Source organism: Panthera uncia, chromosome B4 (genome assembly GCF_023721935.1).
Source record: "Panthera uncia isolate 11264 chromosome B4, Puncia_PCG_1.0, whole genome shotgun sequence".
Classification (NCBI taxonomy): domain Eukaryota; kingdom Metazoa; phylum Chordata; class Mammalia; order Carnivora; family Felidae; genus Panthera; species Panthera uncia.
Genome location: NC_064809.1, coordinates 60,052,837 through 60,071,016, shown reverse-complemented (window position 1 = coordinate 60,071,016; position 18,180 = coordinate 60,052,837). Strand labels below are relative to the sequence as shown.

Here is an 18,180-nt window from a genome sequence, read left to right as displayed (position 1 = left end):
AGAAACTTTAGACTTTTGTATAACATTACTAGTTGCATTAATGGAGATTCTATGCTATCTGTTTTATTACTGGTATATTAACCATAAAGAGTTTCTCTTTTAAAATAGTCTTTTCTTGACATTTTCAGATAAGAAAATTTGATTGCAAGAGGGATCTATTGTATATAAGGCTTGAGTTTAGACATGAAATCCCCTCTCTGGGAATATAACTATGTCATTATTGTAAATCATGTTGAAAGGGACTCTGAACCAACTTTAGGATAATAATGTTACATAAAATACATGTTTAGAATAACTCTGACTCTAAAAGGTTCAATGTAGTCAGGGCAGTGGTCTGAACTAAGGCAGTGCCAACTGCCTCAACCATGAACTTCAGAAAATGGAGGCCTAATCTCTTTACCAGAACATTTACAGGTCATCATTCATGTCCCAGGAAGACTTTCAATCCAGAGTTCTCATCTCCTTTTCCCTTTGAGGATACTTTTCAACTTTAAAGTATATTTCAAGTCTGACTATTTATACAGTTAAAAAATGTCAACATATAAAGAAATTGTGTAACTTTCTACCATGCACAAGATGAATTACAGATGCTCTTTTAGAGTAAATGAAAAACGGGTATAAAGAGTCTTAAACCTTATTGGCCACAACTGAAGAACTGTTTTTTTGCTTTCTTTTGTTTTGTTTTAAGATGTCTTAGGGCAAGTAAATTCTCTGTTTTTGAATCATCTAAAGTTAAGTTCTACATATTTGGGCAGTCCTGTCTTTTCATCTCAAACTACCATAGAATCCACTGGGCTATGGGAATATTCATTTTTGCTCCTTGCAAAATCATCTGGACAGAATAAGTCAATATGCATTCCAGATTCTGACGTGCAGGCACACCACCTTGGAATACAACCTTATTCAATCTGAAACAAACAGCTGGCCAGAAAAGGATGTACTGTAGTAGTGAGTAAAGATTTTACTCTTACTTGCCTGATAGTAGCCACTAGACTTTATGATATGAGCTTCCCCATGCGAAGTTGAATGAATTTGAAAAAAAGCGCAGGGTTGGTGGGGGGAGGTTCTGGTAACAACTGCTTTAGTCCCAATTCTGACAATTTCCAAAGAAAATATAAAAATTTCCAAAACAACTTAAAAAAAGAAAGCCATAGATTTAGGGAAATTTTAGAAAAACAAAAGGAAAGGTAAACAAAATTGTAGAAGTAGTATACAGAAATTCTATCTTAGGGCTCTAAGCCATAAGGTTATATTTACCCATTAATAAGTTCCATATCCTACTTTTTAGAGTTCAATGGCAAGCTATGAGTTTATCTCAAATATAAGATGGATTGATTCTGGCAAGGCAGAAGACTGATTTTAATATGACATTCCACATACAGTTTTTAATGTAATTTGTTACATGCTCCCAAACGATGAAACAACCTTTTCCCACATTATTTTTTCAAGGTCTTGGTTACTGCAAATACTGCAATCTGTAGGATGGCCTTTTGTAAATTAAATAAACACAAAGATCTAAATAGATACTGTTATGTAACAAAATGTTCAAGTAACAAACACAAACTCTTGCATTTTTGTCAATTCATCTTTAAAAGATTTTAGCATTATTTTGTGTCAATCTAAGGAACATCTGCCAATTACTATCTATCTCCTCTTTTGTTTTGACCTTCAGCAACTCAAATTTCATCTTATTTTGAAGTAGAAGAAAGAATTACATGACCTCCTGGGTCCTGTCTTCCCATGCTATCTTATAATCTCAGATGACTGATAAATTTTGTCTTATATGTTTTATCTACAAAAACAGGTAAGTGGCTGTCCACAAGGCTTGTTCATGAGCTCTGTGCACACATATACTGAAAATGATTTACAGTGCATGATCAATAATCCCACAATGTTGAAATAAGTCTCGTCTTGTTTTGAGAATAGTGTTATTAATTCTTGATTGGTAGTGCTTGCTACCTGCCAGGCAGAGATGAACATCTTTATGTGTTGTATTAGTTGCCTGTCATTGTGTAACAAATCACCCTAAACCTAGTGGTTTAAAACAGAAAATATTTATCATCTCACAGTTTGTAGGTAAGGGAACTGGGTGCCGCTTAACTGAATGCCTCTCGCTCCTGGTCTCTACTGAGGGGGTGCCATCAAGTAAGTTCTCAGCTTGGCTATAGTCAATTCAAAGTTCATCTGGGCAAGAATCTGCTTCCAAGGTCTCTCGTGGCTGTTGGCAGGCCTCAAAATATCCATTTCTAACAGAGCTCATGTGAGCCCTCCACAAGGCTGCGTAATAATATGGGCAGCTGACTTCCTAAAGCAAGCAATCCAAGAGAAAATGAGAGGGATCAAAAGCACACCAAGAGAGTGAGAGAGCACCCAAGACAAAAGCCACAATCTTTTCATAACCCAATTTCATTCAGTCTAGCCCAGGCTCAGGGCAGGGAGATTGCATTAAGTGCAGGGCACCATTGGGAAACGTAAACTATGTATTTTCTCATTTTTATTCTTTTGAAACTCTATGAATGAGGCTGCTGAGGCTTAGAGACTGATAAATTGGCCAAGTGGCAGGGCCAAGACTCAAATCCAGGGGAGCATGACACGAAACCTATTGTCTAAACCGCAATACTACACTGCCTGCTCAGATAAGAACTGCAGTTATGATTGGGGTCCTTGCCATAATACCTGTTTTGCTAGAAATATGTAGGAGTTTCTTGCACTGCATACACTTGTGCAAAAACCTGTCAAGATGCCAAAAGCCCTACAGAGAATCATTAAAACATGTGATCATCTTCTCTTCCTAAATAAGTTCAGGAAGGTTTCTGTTATATCAATACACAAATAGTTCCCTGAAAATGCAACAGCAGTATTTAAAGAAAAACTGGCATATTAAATATTTCATATAAGAAATCACTGCCTGGGCGCCTGGGGGGCTCAGTCGTGCGAGCCCTGCGTTGGGCTCTGTGCTGACAGCTCAGAGCCTGGAGCCTGCTTCAGATTCTGTGTCTCCCTCTCTCTCTGCCCCTCCCCTACTCACGCCCTGTCTCTCTCTTTCAAAGATGAGTAAATGTTAAAAAAAATTAAAAAAAAAAAAAAAAGAAATCACTGCCTTAAAGAACTTATAAACCTCAGCGGCTGTATATAAAAACAACAGACTACTTACTTCCTGCTAGGTCCATAACAAAAGAAAAGGCAAACATTTGTAAAAGCAATGTATGGTATGGATCTCACCCTTGTGGTACTTTTGAGACTTAAACAGTCTTCACTTGCTTACCTTCATATTTCCATTACTACTGATATAACTGGCTAAGTATACAGTGTGAGATGCTCCACAGCTGTCATGCACATCTGATTCCCATTAGGAACTCCTCAGCATTCAAAACTGAACCAATGGAACAAAGCATCGTTTAACCAAATGGAAGTTAGTGTGAATAGACTTTTTTCTCTCATTTAAAATATAGAGTACCGCTCCTCCTCTTCATTCAGGATTTTATGGTGTGCACTTGATCAGTGAAGCCTTAAGGAAAAAATACCATCTGTCTGGCACATTTTAAAACAGATTTATCCTACTGAGGAAACCAAGTGGGCAAACACCCAGTCAGTCCTTTTAAAATCCCTTGCTGCCTCCCAGCTGGAACAAGGAATGTAAGAAAACCCTAACCTTCCTCCTTCTTGTAAACAAGTAAAGGAAGTTTGCTTTCAATTAAGGAAGCTAAACTTGGATATTGCTGCCTAAAAATGGCAATAGCACCTGCTCAAATAGAAGATGCTGAAAAATAATTAACGCTAAACACCCACCAAACAGAAGGTATCAGAAGTCAGGAAATATGGCACAGTGTGTGAGTTCTCTCTCCAAGATTCCATTTTCCTTTTTCTTACCAATAAAATTTTAGTTTAGTTCTAGGACCAATAGGAATATCCTTAAGCCACCACTCCCAAGACTCCCTCCCAGCCAGGGGTAGCTCAAGAAATGGGAGTGTAAGTTACTGGGTAGGACCTCCAGGGGATTTCCTTAAAAATGGGACAGACTCCTATCCCAAATTCTTTTTCCTTTAATGTTTTCATTTTTCCTTTCTCCTCCATCACAAACGTGTTTACTGGAGCTCCAGCTATTATTCTGTAGCCTTAACAATGTAAGCCAGTGCTAAAGATAGAAAAAGTACAAAGACAGAAGGATCCTGAATCATTTATGACTTTTTTTAAGGCTCTGTACCAGCTTTAAACTGCTTACCTCTGGACTTACCGATGCTGTTATTTCTAGTTTCTTTTGTTAGGAGACAGATATAGATCCCAGTGACAAAGGTATCAACTTTACACTGTGCATGTCTACCATCACATCAGAAACAAAAATTTACTTTTTAGAGTATAAGCTCAAGAATTCGAGCATAAGCTCAAAATGTTAAGTGAATGAGATGAAAATTTCCAGCAATTTAGCCATTTTTAATTTGGGGACTGAAAAACAACCAATGGAATATAATCTCCTGTAATAGCTTAAGAGTATGTGAATGGTAGAAAATAAAAATAAAAATGGTAAAAAATAAAAATAATGCAATAAAAATTCCAGCAAGTTATTTTATGGGTATCAATAAACTGATTGTACAATTTATATGGTGAAATAAAAGACTCAGAATAGCCAACTCAATATTGAAGAGAAAGAAAAGAGTTGGGGGACCAATACTACCAGACTTCAAGACTTATTATAAAGTGACAGTAATCAAGGTAGCACAGTACTGGTGAAAGAACAGATTGAAGAAAGATCAGTTGAACAGAAGAGAGTCTAGAAATAGACCCCCATAAATATAGCTGGACTGATATTTGACAAAGGAGCAAAGACAGTACAATTGAGGAAAAACAGTCTTTTCAACAAATGGTACTAAAACACCTAGATAGCCACAGGACAAAAAAATGAATCTAGATATACACCTTAGCCTTTCACAAAAATGAACTCAAAATTAATTGTAGACCTGAAGGTACAGTGCAAAACTATAAAATCCCTGAAAGACAACAGAAGAGAAAACCTAGATAACCTTGGGTACGGTGATGTCTTTTTAGATACAATATAAAAGGCACAATCCATGAAAGAAATAATTGATAAGCTCAGATTCATTAAAAATTTCTGCCCTGTAAAAGCCAGTATCAAGATGGTAAGACGACAAGACACAGAGGAGGAGAAAATATTTGAAAAGACACATCTGTTAAAGTCTGTAATCCAAAATATACAAAGAATTATTAAAATTCAACAATAAGAAACCTAATTTAAAAATGGACCAAAGAACTTGACACCTCTCCAGAGAAGATATGCAGATGGGAAATAAGTTATGAAAAGATCTACGTCAGAGAAATGTATATTAACATGAGATACCACTAAACATTTATTAGAATGGCCAAAATCTAGAACAATGACATCACCAAACGCTGATGAAAATGTGGAGCAACAAGAACTCTCATTCACTGCTGGTGAGAATGCAAAATGGTACAGCCACTTTGGAAGACAATTTGGTGGTTTCTTACAAAATTAAATATACTCTTACCATATGTTCCAGCAATCTCATTCCTTGGCATTTACCCATATACCAAGGAGTTGGAAGGAGCTGAAAACTTATGTCCACACAAAAAATTGCACATGGATGTTTGTAGCAGTTTTATTCATAACTGCCCAAACTTGGAAGCAAACTAGATGTTCTTCAGTAGGTAAATGGATAAATAAGCTGTAGCACATCCAAATGATGACATATTATTCAGCACAAACAATAAATCGGTTATCAAACCATGACAAGACTTGCAGGGAACTTAAGTGCATATTGGTAAGTGAAAGAAGTCAAACTAAAGAGGCTGCATACTGTATAATGGAAAAGGCAAAACTTCTGGAAAAGGCAAAACTGTGGAGACAGCAAAAACTTAAGTGGTTGCCAGGGGTGGGGTAGGAGGTGATGAATAAGCAAAGCACAGAGGTTTTTTAGAGCAATGGAAATATTCTGTATAATGATAGATACATTATTCATTTGTCCAAACCCACAGAATATACAACACAAAGAGTGAACCTTAGTGTAAAGTATGCATTTTGGCGATTATGACGGGTCAATATAGGTTCATTGAGTGTTAACAAATGCACTGTTCTGGTGGGGGAATGTTGATAATGGGGGAGATTATGCACGTGTAGGATGAGAGGGTATATGGGAAACCTTTGTATCTTCCTCTCAATTTTTTTGTAAACTTAAAAATACTCTAAAAAGTTAAGTGTTTTTAAGAAAGTTATATGGTGGTCTCATTTTATAGCATGTCTTCAAAGAAAACACTGAAGTACATTTCTTAAATTTATGGTGAGTATATGCAGAAATACAAACTTCATTTTTTAAAAGAAGTAGTCTTTTAATGATGGGAGAGCTTTACATAAAAATAAAGGAAGTGTCTAGCCTTGCCTGAATCGTTGGCTGAGAAACTGGGAAAAGTTAGGGATGATATTTAGAGAGAAAGACCACCACACCAACAAAGATCTTAGATATCTCTGCAGAAGTAGTCTTCCTCTTGTAAACTTAAACATGGGATTGCCAAATTCCATTAGTTCGTGGATTACTGTAAAAATTATCAATCTAGTAATAATTTTTAAAGGATACTTGAACCATAGTTAAGAAAAGACATATTTGAGTGAAGGACAGCAGAAGGACTGAGACCTTTGGGAGTGTAGTGGATACCGATCTACATGTATCCTGTAGACAGGAAACAAAATCACAACTGCTCTATTTGAGGCACAATGTGGAACAATCATCAAAAAGTGAGATAAAGTTCCAGAAAGCAAAGAAAGCTGACTGGAGTTTTTCCTTCTCTTGGGGGACTTCATCTCATTATTTGATGATCATTCCACACAGCTTCCTTGTACTGAAAAAGCTAATGACCCACAATGGGCAGTCACTGGTATAAAACTGTTCACAAAAAGTGGTGCAAACTATTGATATTAGGACTCAACATTCCTTCCTTAATTTCATCAGGTTAGTTTAATACAGTTGACTCTTGAACAACATAGGTTTGATTTATGTAGGTCCACTTATATGTGGATTTTTTATAGTACAGTACTGCAAATGTGTTTTCTCCTCATGATTTTCTATTTTTTAAAGTTTATTTCTTTACTTTTATTTTTTAAATCATTTTTTAAAAGTTTATTTTGAGAGAGACAGAACATGAGCAGGGGAGGGATAAAGAGAGGGTGAGAAAGAGAGAGAGAGAGAGAGAGAGAATGAATACCAAGAGGCTCTGCAGGGTTAGTGCAGAGCCTGACATGGGGCTAGAACTCACAAAACTGTGAGATCATGACCTGAGCCAAAGTCAAAAGTTGGACGTTTAACCGACTGAGCCACCCAGTCGCCCCTATTTAAAGTAATCTCGCCACCCAACATGGGGCTCAAACTCACGACCTTGAGATCATGAATTGAATGTTTTTCCAGCTGAGCCAGCCAAGCACCCCCTTATGATTTTCTTAATAACATTTTATTTTCTCCAGCTTTCCCTATTATAAGAATGTAGTATATAATACACATAACATACAAAATACGTGTGAATCAACTTTTATGTTATCGATAAGACTTCTGGTCAACAGTAAGGTATCAGTAGTTAAGTTTTTGGAGAGTCAAAAGGTACACGTGGATTTTCAACTGTGGGATGTCAGCACCTCTAACTTCTGCATTCTTCAAGGGTCAGCTGTATTTTCAGAAGAAGTATCAAAAGTAGAATGGTGGGGGGGTGGCGCCTGGGTGGCTCAGTTGGTTAAGCATTTGACTTCAGCCCAGGTCATGATCTCATGGTTCATGGGTTCAAGTCCTGCATCAGGCTCTGTTGCCAACAGCTCAGAGCCTGGAGCCTGCTTTGTATTCTGTCTCCCTCTCTCTCTGACTCTCTACTGCTCACGGTCTCTCTCAAAAATAAACATTAAAAAGAAATTAAAAACAAAGGTAGAATGGGAAGTAAGAACTGACTAAATTATGATTATCACTTCTATTTTACAAACAAGGAAATTAAAACATTAAAAAGTTCTATATTTGAGAATTGGTAGTAAAACCATACTTACAGAACATGTAAGTTCCTGGCTCCAGAGTATGAACTCATACTGTCACAATGAATTAACGTATAATACATTATGGAAGAAAGTTAAGATTTAATGAAAATAATATTTGTGGGGAGAATATCTTTTAAAATGAACTCTAGTAAGTTGTGTTGGAAGAATGAATAATACTGCAAAAGACTATTCCTATCCTAAAATATTTAAAAATACAGGGAACATGACAAAAGCGTTTGATAAGAAAATTGTTACAAAATACCTGTGTGTAATAAAGACCACAAAATACTCCTGTTGTTCAAATCAAACAGTAAAGCAGATGGAGAGGCTAAGGAAACAACTTTCTTTTTTTTATTTAAAAATTTAATAAAGTATTTTATTGAAACGCACTTTAAGTTTTTATTTAAATTCTAGTTAACTTACATGGTAAAATTGGTTTCAGGTGTAGAATTTAGTGATCCATCACTTACATATGACACCTAGTGCTCATCACCAGTGCCTTCCGTAATACCCATTACCCATCTAGCCGATTCCCCCATCCTCCTCCCTCCCTGTTTGTTCTTTGTAGTTAAGAGTCTCTTATGGTTTGCTTCCTTCTCCCTCTCTTTTTTTTCTCTTGCCCTATGTTCATCTGCTTTGTTTCTTAAATTCCACACGAGTAAAATCACATAGTATATTCTCCGACTTATTTACCTTAATTATAAGACACGGCAAGATTTCATTCTTTGATGGCTAAGTAATATTCCATTGTGTATGTGTGTCATACACACATTCTTTTTTTAAAAAATGCTTATTTATTTATTTTTAGAGAGAAAGTGAGTGTGCGAGGGGGGAAGGGGCAGAGAGAGAGGGAGAGAGAATCCCAAGCAGGCCTGAAGCTTCCAGCACAGGTGGGGCTTGAACTCATGAACCATGAGTTCATGACCTGAGTTGAAATCAAGATTTGGACGCTTAACTGACTGAGCCACCCAGGCACCCCTATACGCCACATCTTTATCTATTCAAATAAAGTTTGAAAAAGAAACACAGCAAAGCAACATTTCAAAATCATTTTTCATTACCCTGCTATTTTATCCAAAACAAGTAGGTGGGAGGGGGAACACAATAAATATTAAGGATCCTATGAGTGGTTATGTTTTTAGTATTCTAGAGTTCTTATAAAGGGAACCACATAATTTTTAACTATATACGTCTCAATAGTCTTTGGTAATGCAAAAAAGGGAAAAGTAGAATTGGGAAATATATTTATCAGTTAATCAAAATATCATAACTATAGTTACCAATAACAAACACTTGAAATGTGAGTTACTGAAAAATTAATCATAACTTACTTGACAAATGTAATTTGTAATTTCTTACTCTAGAAGAAAATATTCAAAGGCTATATATTTCACAGGCAAGCAAACTATTAATAGAAAATGAAGTGTACATTACTGTGAAGTGTAAATTTGTACATTACAAATTTAATGTAAAAATAAAGACTGTTTTGGAAATTTGCTCCTAATTAAAGAGATTACAGGTGCCTGATTTGAATATGGGTAAGCCAGTTACAATTCTCTAAATCAAAGAAAAGGAACAGACTTAATGAAAATATTCTGAAGTAGAATTATGCCATTATTAAAATCAGGTAGCTTGATTAAAACTTCATGTATACCTGCATTTTGCTTATAGATCAAGCATAATGAACATTAAAGAAATACACTGATATAATTTCCCAGATCAAATATGGCACTGGGGCTATCATTAGCCCCAATTCACTAATGAATAGTGTCCAAATATCACATATTGCAAGGAAATAATGACAGTAATATCTTCTTCTTGGCCAATATTTAATAGTTTGCTGAGAGAATGAGTGCTACTGACCCGTGTGCTTTGAGTTCTTTGAACAGAACTTACACTGTCCCATCCCAATATTACTTTCCTGGACACACGTATGGCCAATGATAACCATTTTCTAAATGGCTGATAAAGGTTACAGACACACTGTGTCACATGGAATAGAGTAAACTAACTAGACATTAGTACCTTACAAATGTATGACACTGTTTTCAAATTGGTTTAATTCAGTGGTCTCTAAATATTTTGGTTTTGTATCCCCTTACACATTTTTAAGTTGCTATCTAACCTTTTATTTATTGTAAGTTATACAGTTTTACAAAGGATGGAATTTTCGGCATATTATATTATACTTGCTGACATCTATAAATAGAACAATTACTTACTTTTTTAGATATATCCTATTTATACCCCACATAACTTATTTAAACAAAATACAAACATCTGAAACTTTTACACTATTCCTTCTCTTTTCTTAAACTTCTGTATTCAACCACCGGTCCCCCATTTTTATCCTAGGCATACATCTTATGCTTACAACTTGTAATGATCACTCTATTTTACTTCTCTGAAATATATATATTTAAAGTTAAAAAAATGAAATAATCCCAAATCGGATACCTTCTAGAGATTAAATTATAATTTTGAAGTCCCTTCAATGTGGGCTCATCAGATTACATTAGTTAAGGGCTACTCAAGTTTAAGTCAACATTTACTGGACATATCGGCAGCATTTGATAGAGCTACAACTCCAATGAATCACTTTTTTTCACTTTCCTTCTGGGACATCTTTCTGACTTGGTCTCCCTTTGCTCACTTGGTTGCAGCCACCCTGTCTTCCTTGCCCTTTCTCAAATATAACCAAGTTCCTTTCTGTATCAGCCCTTTGCACTTGGTGTTCCCTCCATCTGGAATATCTTTCTAGATAACTGCATGACTTCATCACTCTCTACACGCCAACCTCAATTCATGGTTGAGGCCTGCTTTCACACACTTCTAAACAGCACACCTGCTCTTCAGCCGCATCACTAACTCATCACCCTGATCCCGAAGGCATGTAACATCCACAAATATCACACATTTGTTTAATGTCAGCCTCATACCTCATTAAAATGTAGGCTCCCTAAGAAAATCCTAGGAAACCAGACATAGATTCTGATGCATTTACTTCTGCCTCTCCGAAGTCTAGAACAGTACCTGGCATGTAATGAGGGCTGACTAAATGTTTGCTGAATTTACTAAATAAAGAACAAAATGAGAAGAGATAATTACTAAATTTATTTTAGCAACTGTATACTAGAAAAAAATACTGTAATATATTTTCAAGAATTTCAACAAATGGTACTTTTGCCTTCACAAAAAGTAATATGTATAAGGGATTTAAAATGATTAAAAGAAACTGCAAGTTATTTTACAAAGCACTTAGCACACTAGTGATGGTATTCTTTAAATGTACATCATCTATTAATAAAATACATGAAATAGAGGTTTGCATCAGTACGTAGATGCTTTGTTTTCATGGTACATAGATAGAATAAAAATAAATGGAGGAGTAAAAGAATTAGTAACAATAACTTATAAAATTATTTGAAAATTATACACATTTTGGAATTTTTAACAATAAAATGAAAAAAATGTCAAGTTTCTTAATTTCTATCACTGAAAATTGTTGTTGTTGAGAATCATTCATTTTCTAAACTTTGTCAGATCTATTTAATGCAGTGAAAGCTCCAGCCATGTTGCTTTCTGGCACTGTTCATTTTGTGCTTCTGAAGCTGGAAGAATTAGTTAATGACATGTTGAAATCTCTCTGAAAGACAGTTTTCTGGATGGCTCCAACAGTCTAGATAATATTCCAAGTCTTGAAACAGCATGGAATCACACAGAGTGCTTAACTGGACCTAACAGAGACTTTTTCCGGTGGTTTCTGAATGCATGAGCTCTGTTTGCTCGGACAGTTTTTAATAACCAGTTCTCTGCCCCCTCTTCTCTGTGCATCTCAATATTAGTTACATATGCCTCTTAAAAATTACTCTTTGAATCCAGGCCACACCATGAAGATATAAAATTATCTCTCAAAAAGAATTTTGCTCCTGTCTACAGATACTTCCTTATCCATCTCTGAGTGGAGAAGTGGCCCCGTACCAGTTACTATGGCTGCAAAACAAATCACCCTACAACTCAGTGGTGTAAAACAACCATTTATTATGCTCATGAACTCTGTGGGTCAGGAATTTGAACATAGTGCAGCTGTAGCAGCTTGCCTCTGCTCCGTGATATTTGGGATCTCGGCTGGAAGACGTGAAGACTAGAAGCTACATTCAGCCGAAGGCTTACTCACTCTCCCATCTGGTGGCTGATGCTGGCTGGAGGTTGGAGGCCTCAGTTCCTTTCCATGTGGGGCTTCCATGTTGTCGCCCCAAATAGGCCAGTTTGAATTTTGTCACAGCATGATGGCTATATTCACAAGTGATTATTACAAGACACAAAAAGAGTGGAGCCCTTATTGCCTTGTTTGATTTAGCCTCAAAATCACTCAGTGTCCTATTTATCAGATTTGTTCAGGCAGGCCCAAAGTTCAGTCCCAGGTTCAAGAGGAGGGGATATAGACTATGCTTACTGACAGGGAGTAGCAACTGACAGGGAGAATGTGGATTGGGAACACCGCTATGATCATTTTTGAAAAATACAACCTGCCACAGGTCCTAATTGGATACTATTTCTTAGCATTCTCAGTTTCCTGAGGGTGTTAATCTTATCTCTAGTGTTGCAGTAAGCAATTCACCTAAATTACAAGAGGCAATATGGGTCTCTGAATCAGAGTCAGAAAGAATAACTTCAATCTTTATGGGACTCAAAAGGCAGGAAAAAGCAAGGTTGAAGAGTGAAGAATATATGGCAGATTAAGCAAATGCTAACGATATATTTGAGAGGCAAATTATTTTCCATGTCAGTCTTGTTTTCAACAAATCACTTGCAAATGGATTTTCCTTTCTTTTTAAAAAGGTAGAACTTCCTTAAAATATATCACATCGTGTCTTCCTGAAATACATGCCCTTGCCTACACTTACATCGTTGTTCCCATTGTCTCAGAGTGCCTTCCTCAGCAAGTAGAAAACCAGGAGATAACCAGGTGTATGCACTCATCTTACCCTACTGACTTTATATAAACCCCATCCCTAATCCTGTGGGTTTATATTGTTCTGTAAGCTGAGCAGTGTGAAAATTCTCCTAAAGTCTCAATGTAAATGTTTCTCTAATCCTATTAAAGCCACAAAACAGACCCAGATGAATGAGTAGGAAACTGAGCTAAAGAACTCTCTCTGACCTCGATACCACTGTCAGTCTTGGCATTGACTTCATTGGTCAGCATTTCCTTCTAAGTATGGCATGGCTCAAATGGGAAAGCAAAACTTTAGCTTACTCCTGTCTAGAACACTCAAGTCCAACCTATATACCCCTCCAGCCAAAGCTCTGGAGAGGATTCTGAATAGACTTAAAAAAATAAAATAAAAAGGGTTGAAATACCGGACATATAAAAAACAGACACAAAACAACACAACAATGTATTTAAGTTGGTTTTCTCTTTTTAAAGCTACGACATAATCAATATATTATATGTTGAAACAATGAAGTATAAAGCAGGAGGCATAATCTTTCCCATTCTACCTCCCAGAGAAGACAATCACCATTGTCTTTTACTTGTTTAAATATATATATACATATATATACATATATATATGTATATATATATATGTATATATATGTATATATATATACACATATATATATACATATATATGTTGTTGTTTGTTTTGTTTTGTTTTTTAATGTTTGTTTAGTTTTGAGAGAGAGAGACAGAATGTGAGTGGGGGAGAGACAGAGAGAGAGAGAGGGAGACATAGAATCCGAAACAGGCTCTAGGCTCTGAGCTGTCAGCACAGAGCCTGACGCAGGTCTCGACCTCAGGAACAACGAGATCATGACCTAGGCCAAAGTCAGATGCTCAACCGACTGAGCCACCCAGGCGCCCCTAAATATATTTTCTAATATAGCATATACAGAGAGATAGATAATTCAGGAGATTTTGGAGCCATATCAACAAATGCAGGTAATATTCTTTTTAATGGATGTACAGCATTCCACTGTAACATAATTTATTTAACCAGCCCTCTACTGATGGACAATTCAGTTGTTTCTCATTTTGAAAATATCCAAGAATAAAATTCTATTGTGTGAATATTTGCCATGGGCTATGAGCAAAAACACAACTTCAAATTTGATGAGGATTTATTGTTAGACTTTTTTGAGGTGCTTACAAGGCAATTGAGGGGGAAGAGAAGATAAAGATGTGTATACATAAGATGACACTCTACTTCACAAAACAGAGCTAAAATGTGTTGGTAGTAACATCGAGGGCTTGGGTTCTTGTTAATGAGGCCCTTGGGAAAATATAAACACTCCTCCCAAGTTCAAATCTCAAGCCGGCCCACTACATTCTGGTTTTCAGCTTGAGCTTCTGGCACATAAGCCTGCAATTGGGGCCTTGCATCAGATGCCAAACTAAACATTTGGGAACAAGATTTATAATAACCCCCTTTTTTTTGTTTGTTTGTTTGAAGTAATTTAAAAACATATAGCATAAAGTAAAACAAAGAAAATTTAGGATGAGGGAATAACTCTAAGAAATAGAAAACTTGATAGCTTTCAAAGCATTTTCTTGGATATTCATTCATGTTATTCAGAGTATAGAATTAATTGCCAAGGTAGATCAGCATGGCCTTTCGAGAACAGAAGGAAGGGGAGATATGAATTCCTTCACAGACATTAGTGGAAAATACAAAAACTAAGACCCCCTGAATGCATGGGGTAATGGCAGAACAGAGATCTATTTAAATTCACTTTCCACATTGCCAGGCCTAGCTAAATTTGCATGATTGACTAATGGACATTCTAGTGAAAACTCCAGACTGTTGCTGCTGTTGTTGCCAATCATGAACTTTTCATGTAGTTCAACCCTGCCTCACTCTCTGTTTTAAGAAGAGGAAAATAATTGTCTGCCCCTGAAGGCTTTCATATTAAACATGTCAAAGCACATTACAGATGATGTAGAAAGAACTTTGACATATTTAGCATAAAATATTTTAGTGTCAGAAGACTATTCTCTACTTAAAATGACAGATTGTTCTCAAAGGCCTAACAGAATCTGTGGACTTATTAAAAGAACATGCTAGCATCTCCTCGATTAGTCTTTATAATGCTTGTTCCTTTGACAGGAGAGTGGTTCCCCTTGGGAGAGTAGTGGTGATTGAAAAGGAGCCCTGGAAGGAGGTAGTCCGGCATGTTGGTAATATTCTGCTTGACCACAGTGCTGGTTACACAGGTGTGCCTCCTTTGTGAAAATTCACTGAGCGCTATTCTTAGAGTTTATGTTAGACTATAATAAGAGGTTTTTAGAAAAGGAAGTGGGTGAGTACTTACAACCTCATATACAATAGCTACTTTCTCTTGATATGTAAAAGATATTAGTAAGCTATTAATAATCAGCATAACAAAAAATGTTTCTTTAATTAAAAAAAAAAGATGTTTTCTACACTGATGAATCAGCTAGTTTTACATTAATGTGAATCACTCTGTTATGTATTTCCCAAATACAATGTGTTCTTAATGATGGAGAGTGATGCAATCAAGGGTTAATTTGTATGCTTTGCTTACTTTCATGCACCTCAGCATAATTAGTACTATGTCTGAAAGAAAATATGTACTAAATAATAACAGCAAAAACTTATCAAGCGCTTATAATGTGCCATGCATCAGACACTAAGTGAAGTAATTAACATTCCAACTACCATTTAACTTTATAAGAGTCAGTCTCTCTCCTGCCGAAAAACCCCATTCCAAGATGGCACACAATGAATACTCAATACTGTTAGCTATTATTTGCACAGAATTTCTCTTCCTTTATAGTTTGCGTGTTCTTTCATTTATATAAACATAGCTGAGGATCTATGATGCGCCAGGCATGTTATGTTGTGATCTTAAGAATCCTGTGCTATTTCTACTTGGGGGAGTTATGGAGGACATATAGCATGGAGGAAAAAGTTTGCTAATAAAGTTTTAAATTTGTTTTTAATTTTCATAGCATATCTAAGACTTGACAAAGAAAAGCACAGGATTATCAAGTAAAGGCAGTACAATAAATCTCTCTGCATTTCATCATTTTAAAACCATCAGTTCCTTTGTAAATGAGATTTATTTTCCAACCAAGAAGTATTCTGTGGTATCTGTTCTCTTCAGGATCATACAATTTGGTATTGATTTACCAGTTACTCCATGTTTTCACAACAGACCCAATTAATTCAGAAACTATAAGAATGGGGGACATGATTTATATACCCGGGGTTGGCAAACTTTTATGTAGAGAGTCAGATAATAAATAACGAAGGCTTTTCAGGCCATATGGTCTCTGTCACAATTACTCAACTCCGCTCTTGTAGCATGCAAGCAGCCATAGATAACATGTAAACAAATGAATGTAGCTGTGTTCCAATAAAACTTTATTTAAAAAGAAAAACAGGCAGCAAGTTGGATTAGGCCCATTAGTCATGTTTGGCCAATGCCTGCTTTATCCCACAATACCTTTTATAGTGCTACACAGACAGGTGGCCTCAGTAAATACATCATGCTTGACATAGTCAATGATGTTAAAAAAGGAAATGCAGGAAATGGGAGAGAAATGGCATTAATTCTGAGTTCTCTAAGAGCACATATCCACATTCCCTCTACTTCTAACCTGGAATGCACCTCTTCCATTCTTAAATTAGACTCTAGAACTAGAGAGAATAGACTTTCTACTGATGTAAGGAGTTTTCCTATGTTAGAAAAAGGAAAATAAATTTGACAAAAAATTCAAGTTGATAGGGAGCATAGACTTGGTACTCATTGTGGTATCTTTTCCCTTGAGAGCAGAAAACTGACATTTGTAGATAAGGTAGGAAAAATCCACTGGTAAAAAGAACCTATTCATAATAGAGTGCATCACAGAAACCCATACGGGTGGTCTGGCCAGGCTGAAGTGGTTGGCAGTGGGATTTGAAAAATAAGATTAACACAAGATGTTAAGTACTGAAATCCATCAAGTCACAAACACGTGTGTTTTTAATGACATTCAGAGCCATTCTGTAAAATGAAAGAACAGAGGTTAACTCATTTTATTGAAAACATCATAAAAAATCCTAGAGTACCCTAGAACTAAGAACCTTTTATTATTTTCTCATGGCTGAAAATCATGTTCATCTGCCAGTGACAAATAACATTCATTGGTTATGGTGGAGACAGAAGCCTGACAGCAACATGACAGCAAGGGACCACACCAACACATTTTTTTCCAACATAAAATTGACATATGAGATGCAGACACAGTGCAGGGGGTCCTTCATAAAACAAAGAAACAAAATAAGTACAGCTTGTCCTCAGACTCCTTTTCAGTAAGAGGGAATCACCCCAGGCTCAGTACTTGCCATGACCTCCACTCTCATTTATTCAGCAGATATTTACTGAATGACTATAAAATATCAGGCACTGGTGTCTGCATTGGAACATACGACTTTTTTTTTTTTCTTTTAAAACATGCCATTCTTTTTTTTTTTTATTTATTTTTTAATATATGAAATTTACTGTCAAATTGGTTTCCATACAACACCCAGTGCTCATCCCAAAAGGTGCCCTCCTCAATACCCATCACCCAAACTCCCCTCCCTCCCACCCCCCATCAACCCTCAGTTTGTTCTCAGTTTTTAACAGTCTCTTATGCTTTGGCTCTCTCCCACTCTAACCTCTTTTTTTTTTTTTTCCTTCCCCTCCCCCATGGGTTTCTGTTATGTTTCTCAGGATCCACATAAGAGTGAAACCATATGGTATCTGTCTTTCTCTGTATGGCTTATTTCACTTAGCATCACACTCTCCAGTTCCATCCACGTTGCTACAAAAGGCCATATTTCATTTTTTCTCATTGCCACGTAGTATTCCATTGTGTATATAAACCACAATTTCTTTATCCATTCATCAGTTGATGGACATTTAGGCTCTTTCCATAATTTGGCTATTGTTGAGAGTGCTGCTATAAACATTGGGGTACAAGTGCCCCTATGCATCAGTACTCCTGTATCCCTTGGATAAATTCCTAGCAGTGCTATTGCTGGGTCATAGGGTAGGTCTATTTTTAATTTTCTGAGGAACCTCCACACTGCTTTCCAGAGCGGCTGCACCAATTTGCATTCCCACTGTTGGTGGGAATGCAAATTGGT

At 36.4% G+C, this 18,180-nt stretch overlaps 1 protein-coding gene and 1 long non-coding RNA gene across 8 annotated transcripts in view; one reads left to right on the top strand and one right to left on the bottom strand.

Annotated features, from left to right (window-relative positions):
- Positions 1-18,180, bottom strand: part of CCDC91 (coiled-coil domain containing 91) — a 357,464-nt gene that overhangs the window by 8,193 nt on the left and 331,091 nt on the right. The gene's annotated exons all lie outside the window — the stretch shown is intronic.
- Positions 1,443-18,180, top strand: part of LOC125918915 (uncharacterized) — a 25,993-nt gene continuing 9,255 nt past the window's right edge. Inside the window, exon 1 of the long non-coding RNA XR_007456615.1 lies at positions 1,443-1,804. This is a non-coding gene — a long non-coding RNA (uncharacterized LOC125918915). The remainder of the gene's footprint in view (positions 1,805-18,180) is intronic.